The following is a 12,558-nucleotide window of genomic DNA, read 5'->3' on the forward strand; positions in this document are numbered from 1 at the left end:
AGGTGAGCAGTGGTTTAACATGCTGAAACTGTGTGCCCCTAGCTGAGCTGAGCGTAATATGCGTGCTGACAGCCAAATGAGGCATAGACCAGCGTAACCCGTTTGCGCAGAGCTGCGCGCCGCGCCAACAAGCTAACCGACGGGCAACATTGAGCAAGCTGTAACAAAACTGCCTTTACACAGACACACCCCCTAGCCTGTCTAGACAGTCATAAAATATAAAAAGCAGTGGCCAGGTTCGAACCCAGGATACCATGCACCATAGTTAAGGTACTGAACCACTAAGCCATGACAGCTGTACTTAAAAATGCAGTAATAGCAAATATATAGGAATGAATAGAAAGTGGAGCATGACAAAGCAGGTTTTGTGACGTTGATACAATTCCAAAATGGCCAATCACAGATAAGTGCGGGAAAAACGGCATATATATAAGCCCCATAGGTGGGAATACACAGCATAAACGATTGTAGAACTAACTTGCAGCCAGAATGACAGGAGTAGGTGAGGGTAGTTGCTTTCGTGCACAGAGGTGGGGCATTGAGGAGTCCAGATATATGGTCTGGCTCCTAGTCCACAATCATGAGGCCCAACTGATACAGGGCCAGGTCCTGTGGGGAGCATATAGGGCTGAGGCGTGGAACCGGTTGGCTCATGATCTCACCAGTGCCACAGGGATTCCAAGGACTGGTGAGCAGGTCCGTCACCACCATGCGGACCTGAAGAGACGTAAGCAGGACCAATTGAACCTTTGGATCCAGGAGGCCCGGCAAATGCCCAACGCCCCACTACTGAGTAAGTTACATTTAATTATGTATGTAAGAAATTAAACTGGCTGATATTATGGAGATGTGTATTCCAATATTACTTCATTTATATTACAGCTGCAGGTGTCTGTTCTGCGAACCGCAGAGCCTATGGTGATAGGCTGGTGCGGTTGCGCCACCAGGCAGGTCAGTAATCCTCTCCCAGTAACTGTAAAGAAATATAAAAGTATGACAGTTAGCAAAAGAGTGAAGTGTAGTCACTAAGTAATAAAATGTGCAAGTAACAGTGTAAGAGTGTTTGCAAGTATTGCCTGATTACAAAAGTGTGTTGCAGTCTGTAATCCAAACAGATAAATGAAAATGTCTGAAATAAAGTCTGAAATAAAGATGCCCCACCTGTAATATAATAGTACACAACCTGCAGCAGGCTGAAAAGTACAGCTGCAGAAGATGAGCAAATCACATGTGTGAAATATATCCCTGTTGAAATACTGAAACATGACAGAAGTGAGACTGCTGGAAAGGATTGTAATAACTACAGGTAAAACATGTCAATAACGCCTAGAAGTAAGTACCATCCTGAATAGTAAAATGAAAACAAGTGAGAGAGTGTGAGAAAGAGTTATGAATCCACCAATAAAGTAGTAATAACCCCTGAATAAAGTATACTGCAGTCAGTACAGAATGAAATGAATGTGACAAGCAGAACCAAACTGCGAAATGTGTTCAAAGTGTTGCTGCAGCTGGAATGTGTATCCCAAAATCTGGATATGTTGCTCTCAGTCTGCAATATGCAGATAGTATGATTGTCTGAAATACCAAACATCCACAGTTGTCTATAGCTATATAAAGCAAATGTAGCAGGATGATGTAGCTGAACAAAGCCAGATATGAACATGTATGAATAACAATAAAATGTATATTGATGTAGCAGTAACAGTCCTATCACCAAATTGAAGTAGTTATCATATAGGAAACTGTAGTTAGAACAGTAGTGTGTATATATCTGCAGCTATTAGAAATGTACAGCATATGTATTGGTATTCAAGGTGTTAATAATATTTTCTTCACCCCACCCTATAACCACATATAATCCATTCCACATGAAATTGGTATGTGCAATCACAATTAACACCCTGGACATTTGTCCTGTTGGGTCATAAATATTTGCATGTATGTTGATGCATCTGCCCTGTTCATACATCCAAACCTGATGGCCTGTTGCCATCAATCAACCCTGCATGTTGTTGGACTGTGTATTGCTGTTCAAATTATGCATGTGTTATGCTCGCTGTTCAATGGTGTGAATATCTGGGTGTTTGGTTAATGGGAATACTAATGCATGCTGTTACAACTAATTGCGAATGGTATTGTATGTTACTAACCCAAACTGTCATGACATAATGCAAAACATAGGACAACAGGGAAGGCGGGTTCCAGTGGACCCACCTCTCCCACCTCAGCTGGTGAGTGCACCTGGCACTAGTGCCCAGTCTGGACCCTCCTCCTGTGGCCCTGTGCCACCTGCGGGTGGAAGCGCTGCAGGGGATGGGGCCTGTCCCCCCTCTGCAAGTGTGGCTGGAGGAGAACCACCACTCACCCACCGTAGCGTCCGGACTGTGGTGCATAGGGAGATCTGGGACTCTGTTCTTGGGCCCCTATGCCAGCTTGAGGCACAGGTGGCACAACTTACGGGCATGCCTGTTGCCCAGTCTACACAGCCCCCAGCACAGCCCTGTCCTGGGCAGTGAAGGAACAGTGGCAACTGCCCATGGGTGGGGATATCAGTTCCACTGTTGCCATCTGTGGGCTCATGGGCTCTGGATATCCAAACAACCGTCCCCGTCAATTGTGTAACCCCCCCACACGTGTCATACACCGCCCCTGTATGCGTCTTGTTTGTCTTGTCTGTTGACCTACCCAACCTACCTCCCCAGCTATACTGACTTCCTTCACCTGACATACCACTCTCACCTGAAAAAAAAAAAAAAAAAAGGGCACTCTGTACCCACAAAAAAATTACGCCCCATACATAGCTGCCCATTCCACACACATGTCTGCTGGACATGGAAACTATCAATTACAATTGGCTGTACAACAAGTATTATTGTTGTCCTGACACCTCTTTCAGGAGTGGAAGGTTTCAAATGTCACACCAAATTACATACATATGCACAGCTGTTGCTGTTGAAGAAATGGGCAGCTATGGGCCTTACCTACATCCCTCCTGCCAAACCCAAGCTTGTTTCCCTGCTGTCTTACCCTCTTTGTGACCCCTTTTTCACCACTTTCCTGTCTCCCCATTTTCATTTCTTTCAAAGAAAATAGCGCTGAGGTGCGCCAGAGTAAGCACTGTTAAGCGGTTGTAAGCAGGTGTGCGCGGAGCTGAACGCCAGTGTGCATGCGGGAGCTCCGCGCAAACCAGCGCTAACCCGGTTACAACTGCTTAAAAGTGCCTTAGTCACTCTGATTGATAGGTCCTGTAGTCAGTTCAAAAGCAAAATAAAATCCCACTGTCAGTCCCGAACCCAGGACCTTGGAAACAGTAGTCTGCATGACCTACCACTAAGCCATGACTGTTATACAAGAACATTGTGCTAAAATAAATATATCATGTAATAGTAGGAATGAATGTAAAGGGAATATAGGATGTGTAGTACACAAAGCATGTCATGTATACTTACTGTCAAATCTAGTGGATTTCCATAATAGTAGTGTGAGAACAGAAACAGCCATGCTAGTTGGTAGCTAGTAGGTAATAATGTCAGTTAATGTACATATATAAATGTATATATATATATATATATATATATATATATATATATATATATATATATATATATATATATATATATATATATATATATATATATATATATATATATATATAGTTGTAGGTGTCAGTGTGCATACACACTTACTACAGGCAACAGGAGAGAGGAATGGAGAAATGTGAATCTACAACACAGCCTGAATCATGAGAGAGATACTAACCTTTACACTCACAGAACAGTGTCCACAGCATACCAGCATGGTCCCCACCCTTACAATCTGAAAGGGCAACGCCTATCTCACATACCCTTTTATAGCACTGTCCTGAAATCACAGTGAGAACTGCAATCAGTACACAACTGGCTGCATGCAATTAGCAAATGCTGGCTTACAATTGGTGCAGAGGCCATCACATGGACTTATGCAGATACCTACAAAAGCATCCTGTACTCACACTCCACACATGCAATACTTTCATTGCACTGTCTGGAGGCAGACAGAGAGAGAGAGAGAGAGAGAGAGAGAAAGAAAAAAGAAAATAAGAACACAAACAACAACACACGTTACACAAACTAAGTTGAAGCTGTCAGCAGTGTCAGTACCAAGCTGGGCTAGCAGCAGCAGGAAGCTGTAGTAACGGTAATGCAACCAGCTGCGACAAACACAGGTAATGTAAAGTAACAAGTTAATAGTCTACATACTGTGAACCCTCCATATGTGTCATAGCTCTGTATCTATAGGTATGTCCATGTGATATGTTGTGTGCACGTAGTACCACCCAAAGGGGATGACTATACATTACATGTCATTCAGTGTTAGGCCATGATCCTGGCACCAGTTGTCCGTTTCAGTGAGGCCTGTCTGTAGGATGTGTGTCAGCTGGTGTAACGACTATGGCGTTTAGTTTGCAGTCATCTGGAAACTTTGTCATCCACAACCCGCACATGTTTGCTCTCACATCTGAGAAGTAAATGCCAAACAAGAGGGGTCCTAGGACAGAGGCCTGTGGGATACCACATGTGACTGGCATTGAGTCTGACATGGCTCCTGCAATATCGATATTATGGATTCTGTATGTCAACCAGTGTGCAACCCATTATGTGACATATGTAGTAACATGTAAGCTAATGAGCTTGTCTATGATGCCTGAGTGGAGTACTGTGTTGAAGGCCTTAGGCAAGTCCAGGTAGGCTGTATGGACTGCATTGCCCTCATCAATGGCTGTAGTGACTGTTTTGAAAGGTCAACCAGGTTCAAAAGGCAGGATCAGCCCATCACAAAGGCAAACTGGATGGGAACAAGTGTCTGCAGGTACCCAATATTGCTGTATATGCATCCCATACTGAATCATTCCATATTTTTGCAGACCAGGCTGGTTAAGCTTATGGGGAGGTAGTTCCCAGGGTCAGTAGAGGTGCCTCCTTAGTGGAGTGGGACCACTGTTGCTGTATGCCAGTGTTCAGGTACATATCCCGTAGTACGGCCAAGGTTAAATATCAGTCTTATATGCAGTTGTATGTCCTCTTGGCGTTCACGTAGCACACATCCAGGGATACCATCAGGTCACATTGATGCTGTGTGTTCTGCTTTGCTGAGGGCGGCCCTCACCTGGACATCTGAGATGATAGGGAGGTTACATTCAGCTGTGATAAGTATTTCTAAGTGTGGGGGAGAAGGAGGGGGGATACGTGCACTGAACCTGTCTGACAGAATGTTGCCAATATCTGTGTGTTCAGTGAATGTTAAGTAGGTGTGTAGTAACTCAGAGCATATCTGAGGCGTTTGGTCCATATGTGTAACATAACTGAAGAAGGCCTTGTGGTTATCTATAGTGTTCGTGGCCATTTCCTCCCAGAGTAGGCCGTGGATGTTGTTATGAGAGACCGTAGCTTATTACCAGTGCTGACCACAGATGCCTTCCCTTTATGTGAATCTGCTCTGTCCTGCAGTAGCCTCCTTCTATCATTATACAATCTGCCTTTGGCTGGGGTCCACCAGACAGGATGCCTAACCTTTGTGCATAGGGTCTGGGTTAGACATGTGTGTGCATGTTCCATGCATTCTTTGGGATGTCCATGGGAAGCATTCGCAAAGGGGTCAGCAGTGTGGGTTGTGGCTTCCACTGGCCCAGTGGGCTGCATGGATACCATGTCAGTCCTATCAAGTGAATATCTGTCTAATCACATATATATCAAAGTAGTTTACTGTGCTGGCGGTGGTGGTGATGGGATATGTATATCCAGGCCAAGTAATTTGTGTCCAGATCACACTAGTGGATGGCGTTCCACATACAGTACCTTGGTATGAACCCCCAGAGTGAGGTTGTGCATTGGACTTGTCTCAGTGTGCTGACCGATGGGGCATGCTACTATGTTGTATGGAATGTGGCAGGTATTGTTGCACAGGTGTTGGCTGAGCACTGATATCTGGCCATGTACCTGTGTATCCACTAAGAGACACACACATGCTACATATGGGAGTAGTAGTATATCACTACAGTTGAGTATCATGTATAGTATGTGTGCCATATATTGCTGACATAGTCTGCTGATATCCTGTTTGTGTTCTCTTCCAGGGACATGGCGCGTCAGCGAAATCCTGCCTACTCTGCTGCAGAAGATGAAGAGATACACTACAGCCTGGTGCGGGATTATGACATACTGTTTTCCCGCACCAGCCAGAATCAGCAGGAGAGGGCTGCACTGTGGCAAGACCTTGTCCGTAGGGTAAATGACATTGGCATGCATAATAGGACATATGAGCAGGTACGACATCACTGCAGTGATTTAATCAGAAATGTCCGTCAGCGGCCGGATATCCACAGGCAACAGGTCGCCACAGGAGGTGGGGTGGCAACACATACCCCTCCTCACCAGACTGGTGGAACTACTCCTAAGTGTTGTGGCTCCAGCCCTGGAACATCAACAGCAACACACCTGCGTCATGATGGAGGCTGGATCCACACAGAAACACGACATGGCGCATGCAGGTAATATGCCATATGTACACTTGACTGTTCTGTACACTGTTAGTTTATGCATGTGTAAGGTGTGTCTGTGGTATGTAGCTGTCAACATAGTATGTAATTGTGCAGGTGTGATATTGCCAATATCAGCAGCTGACATGTGAAAGGCAACTGGTGTATTACTGCACTGTATCATATGCAGTATCAATGGCACAGTTGTGCCCACTGACATTAATCTCCTCATTTCTGCAGGTCCCTCCGGTGTTACAGCAAGGCAGCCCATCCATGTTGGTGAGTGTGTTTTAACAATACCTATAATAGTCCTGATAGTACTAGTAATACTAGTGTAACTCAGTAGTGCTCTGTGTGTATACTGTGGAGTGTGCATGTGTGCATGTGTGCCTGTGTCCACGTGTGCATGTGTGCATGTGTGCATGTGTGCCTGTGTCCATGTGTGCATGTGTGTGCATGTGTGCCTGTGTCCACGTGTGCATGTGTGCATGTGTGCCTGTGTCCACGTGTGCATGTGTGCATGTGTGCCTGTGTCCACGTGTGCATGTGTGCATGTTTGCATGTGTGCATGTGTGCCTGTGTCCACGTGTGCATGTGTGCATGTGTGCCTGTGTCCACGTGCGCATGTGTGCATGTGTGCATGTGTCCACGTGTGCATGTGTGCATGTGTGCATTAGTGCATCACTGGTAACATTGTGTAGACATTGTAAACTGTGTTTCCTGTCTTCCTCCCACATGTTCTGGTGCTGCTCTGGTGTCCTGCAGCAGGGAACCTGAATCTGGTGCCACAGGTACTGATAATGATGATATCTGTGTAATGGCACAGGAAGGTGTGTCAGGGTCCGTCATTGGTCAGCCAGTTGACAGTACACAGCTGTCAACCCCATCACTGTGCACAGTCATCCTGCCAGTACATCCTATGTCACCATTGTCCTTAGGTGATGGACAGGATACAGTGGGCATTGACCAGGGTAATGTGGTATCTGTGGCACATGCTTTCCCACACAGCAGCCATGGGCAGGGTCCTGTGATGGTACCACACAGACAGTTGCCCATGGGTTCTCGTGGGAGCATCCGTGGGCGTACTGCCTCTGGCAGACGTGCCCAAAGAGGTCTGTCAACCTCAGCTATGTTTCGGGATGTCATGCAGGCACAGTCGCGTATTGAAAGGTACACCAGACAGGGTCTGAGGGAGCTGAGAGCATGTCGCACAGCCATGACTGACAGTATGCGTGACATCGCGGATGCTATCCGTAATTTCACCGATGTCATAGACGGACGTTGTGGGGACATATTACAGCAGTTCCACAACCACATGTCCATGAGCCAGGGCAATGGTGGACGGTTGCGGCGTTGACATGGCCATATGCCAGCAACAGCAGCAGCTGGCAGTCAGTGCGGATGACAACAGGCTCGCGGACACCCCCATAGTGCCAGCAGCGGCCCCAGCAATGCTGGGTCTGTGCTGTCATCGGAACGCCCCAGGAGAACATGTGCACGTAGCTCTGGACAGTTCCAACAGGGACTTGTGTCCAGTCAACACACTCCCACTTCTGATGACAGTACCCAGTCTGGCTTAGTACCGGATATGGTCCATAGCACCCATGCCAGGCACAGGTACCATGTCTGTGCCCACAGACACTGATCTGTATGACCTGCCAGGTGCAGTCTGTGGCTGTCCACAAACTCCAGTATATGGCAGCCATGAGGTGGAACTGTGTGCATGCATACACACATGCGAAATGTTAACACCTAGGGCTACCACATACACACACACACTGCACCAACAGTGCCCCACCCTGTACTGCTGTCCCTTACCAACACACATACACACACATGTCAATTGGTGGTATCAGTGGCAGACTCAGGCATATCTAATTCACACCCTGTGCATATGATGAAACTGTGCCACCACCTGCAATCTCCAACATCAGTGCAGGAACAGGTAAACACGTTGCTGATGCACAGGGTGACTACATAGAAGTGTATTACTAGTATCATGTTGGTAACAGTACAGTGTGCTGATATGACTATGAGTATATCCCAGCATGCCTGATGCAGTAACTGTATGACTGTTCTGAATTGTTATCTACACCCATAGTAAGTACCATAGTGTAACAGCTGCACATTATTGCATACCGGTGGTAAGGATGTCAACAGATAGCCACATACATAGGTAGCACAGGGGAGAAGCTAATGCAAGTAGTGATACACAATGATGGACATGTACAGTAATGGTGGCAAGTTGCCCACAACGACTATGCAATGTGGATGTTTGCGCATGTTGATATGTGTGCAGTACCAATGTAATACAAATCACAATTAACTATGACATAATATCAGTTCTACCATGGATATCTGAGCTGTGCATTCCTGGGTACATGTTGATAGTGCCTACATATTTGCACTGTTACCTACTGTAAGTGTTACCCCTTCTTTGTTGTACAATGGACTACTTCCAGCCCTGCTTACTGTAGCTTTGTTTGCATGCATGTTCGCTTGGGGTTCCCTGGAACACTGCTTCCACCTGCAATGCAGAGTTACAGAGCTTCTGTGGACTCCTAGTGACATCTGCATAGCGTACTATACGTATGTCAAGTTTCCACATGACAGAACATCACTGTCTGTCCTGTTCGCATGTACGTTGCCTGTGACACATTGCACATGACTTACCTGGCATTTAGCCACATGTGCAGTCATATATGCCAGTGCTATGAAATCAGTAGCAGTACATCCACACATACACACCTTCAGTATGTTGTTCCTCATTGGCCCTATGTGTTGGTAATCACCATGACAATCACACTACTATGGTAGCATGTGCAAAGGTAACCTGTGAATCACCTCTATGGTCCAGTTGTGGTTTATGTGAGTCATGTGGCAATGTCACAGCTGCCACATGTACGCAGTCAACCCTCTCCCCTGGCCAGGAACGTACAACACATGTGTGGGATGCCACCACATAGCCAATCTGGGGACTGAGCACTCTGAACCCAGTACTGCCATACCCTGTCAGGTGGCATGACATACTACAGTGACTACAATACCAGTCTGACATAGACCCGCACTGACAGCAATCTGAACACACTGGGGCATACTTGGAGACTCAGAATAGCATCCTGCCTGAGCATCACACACCTCTGCAGCTGGCACACAGGCATACGTTACGTCAGAACAGAGCACATGCCACACATGGCACACACATCCCATGTGCCACACACTCACAGCCTGTAGGGCTACACAACACACCTGCTACAGATGTGTCAGGTAGCTCTCTTGGCTGCTGCAGTGGGGTCCCGCTCAACAGGCTGTACATGGTGAAGGTCACAATGATATGCCTGTGGGGCACTATGGTCCACCACAAAACACATGCATACAGGTCAGTCAGAGGCATGGACACATATGACTCAGTCATTGACCATGCCACTATGGATGACCTGAGACATACCTCCCTGGACTACATGATAGGGAACATAGAAGGGATCTCTCAGCATGTGGCATGGGCCATTATGAGCCTGATCTTGGTTGCCATCATACTCTCACCAGGTATGCTACCACAATATGTAGGAAGGGTGTTCTATGTCTACATTCTGCTCAATCTCCAATATCATTCATAGGGTATCCAATGGCTGTCAACGTGTGCTTACATGCTAGGGAAGCCACAATGATTTGAGGGGCAGCTTGCACGTGACACCCATGGGCCATTGTATATTGGCAAAGCCCCTTGATACACACATAGTGCCTTTTGCTGCAGGACACGGATTACATAGCCACCTCCACGGGTATCACACAGGATAGGACACTAACAGTGATGCTACACAACACCAGCAGTGTACACCGCAAGATGCATGCACTGGACACTGTCCTCAGCACGGTGAACTGTAATATCTGTGCAGTACCAGATTCCTGATTCATGGCTCACAGGTGCAACCCATCACTGCCAGGTTATACCTCATACCATGCCTGTCATCCCCTACACATGTAACACACATGGACAGGGGGGTGGTATCCCAAGGCACCACAGATACACACACCTCCAGGTTATTGGCACAGCACAAAGCATCAGGGCCTATCCATGAGCAGCTAACAGTGTGTTGGACTGCCTTCTGATTCATAGCCTGGCACACACAACCCTCCCATACACAGGAAACCCACCTATCCTCCCTAACAACACTGGCAATATGACAGTCTCAAGAAATGTCATTATACGGCTGGACTGCATCCAGCCAAACATTGTGCGTGAGCATTACTGTAGCTACAACACACTAGCTGAAAGGTTCCCAGCATGTAGTCACTGAATTGCAGTGGAGCAACATGTTACCACTCCCATAACAGGTGGGAACATGCAGCACCTGTTCATCGACTACATGTAGACTATATGGCCCAGACCAGATGTGTATCCCCTGCTGTAGGTATTATACCATATACAACCCACACTGTATAGACACATACTGCGTGTGGCCCCTTCACAGTAAGACACAGTCATATTGTTATGCATTGCAAATACCATTTATCCACTTGAGGCACGTGTCAGACATGGTAACTACTGAAGGTCACAGGTATATATGTGTATGTGTCACACACATACATCATGTGTGCATTGCCAGTGCTGGTTTAGGCAATGGCATGCATTGTTATGAACAACCCACACATGCTTATATTGTGTGACACAACCACACGTGGCAGTTGTGGGTTTCCAAAACATACCTATCTGTGCTCTGACAGTGGTAATTGACCCAGTAGTGGAGCGCACTATTGGCATTACTGGGCAAGTAGCCCTGTTTGGCTGTACTGATAGTGTGGTGACATCCCCTGTGTTTACTGGGGGAATATGCAGCATCTGGTGTATTGTAGTATTTGCCAAAATGATCTGTTCTCTCACACTTGCAATTACACACATCCTACTACCCCCCCCACACACACACACACACTTGCAGGATTCATACCCCTACCTAACTATGTCATGACACGTGAGAGAGATACATTAGCGAAGTGCACTATTCGGATTACTCAGAAGTTCCTATTATTTGGCTGTACTTATAGGGTGCTGACATCATCAGTGTTTGGAAAGGGTAATGTGCATCATGTAGTGTGATCTCCTGATTGCCAAAAAGCACATGTCTTTCATACAGAATTGCATACACACAAACTCCCCTCATCCAAACATACACACTTGCTATTTGCAGGTTTCAAACCCCTACCTAACTATGTTATGACACTTGAGAGAGACGCATTAGCAGAGTGCGCTATTTGGATTACTGGGAGGTGTCCCTTCTCCAGCTGTACTTATAGGGTGCTGACATCATCAGTGCTTAGATAGGGGAATGTGCATCCTGTAGAGTGTTTTCCCAGTTGCCAAAAGGGACATTTCCCTCACACAGACTTGCACACACACTAACCCCCCTCCACACACACTGGGCAGTTGCAGGATTCAAACCCCTACCTAACTATGTTATGACACTCGTGACAGACGCATTAGCAGAGCATGCTATTCGCATTACTGGGAGGTTTCCCTCCTCCTGCTGTACTTATAGGGTGCTGACATCATCAGTGCTTAGATAGGGGAATGTGCATCCTGTAGAGTGTTTTTCCAGTTGCCAAAAGGGACATTTCCTTCACACAGACTTGCACACACACTAACCCCCCTCCACACACACTGGGCAGTTGCAGGATTCAAACCCCTACCTAACTATGTTATGACACTCGTGAGAGACGCATTAGCAGAGCACACTATTCACATTACTGGGAAGTTTTCCTTCTCCTGCTGTACTTATAGGATGCTGACATCATCAGTGCTTAGAAAGGGGAATGTGCATCCTGTAGAGTGTTTTCCCAGTTGCCAAAAGGGACATTTCCCTCACACACGCACTAACCCCCGTCCACACACACTGGGCAGTTGCAGGATTCAAACCCCTACCTAACTATGTTATGACACTCATGACAGATGCATTAGCAGAGTGCACTATTCACATTACTGGGAAGTTTTCCTTCTCCTGCTGTACTTATAGGGTGCTGACATCATCACTGCTTAGAAAGGGGAATGT

This window comes from Protopterus annectens, chromosome 9.part0 (assembly GCF_019279795.1).
Source record: "Protopterus annectens isolate FY-2018-M chromosome 9.part0, PAN1.0, whole genome shotgun sequence".
In the NCBI taxonomy this organism is placed as follows: Eukaryota; Metazoa; Chordata; order Ceratodontiformes; family Protopteridae; genus Protopterus; species Protopterus annectens.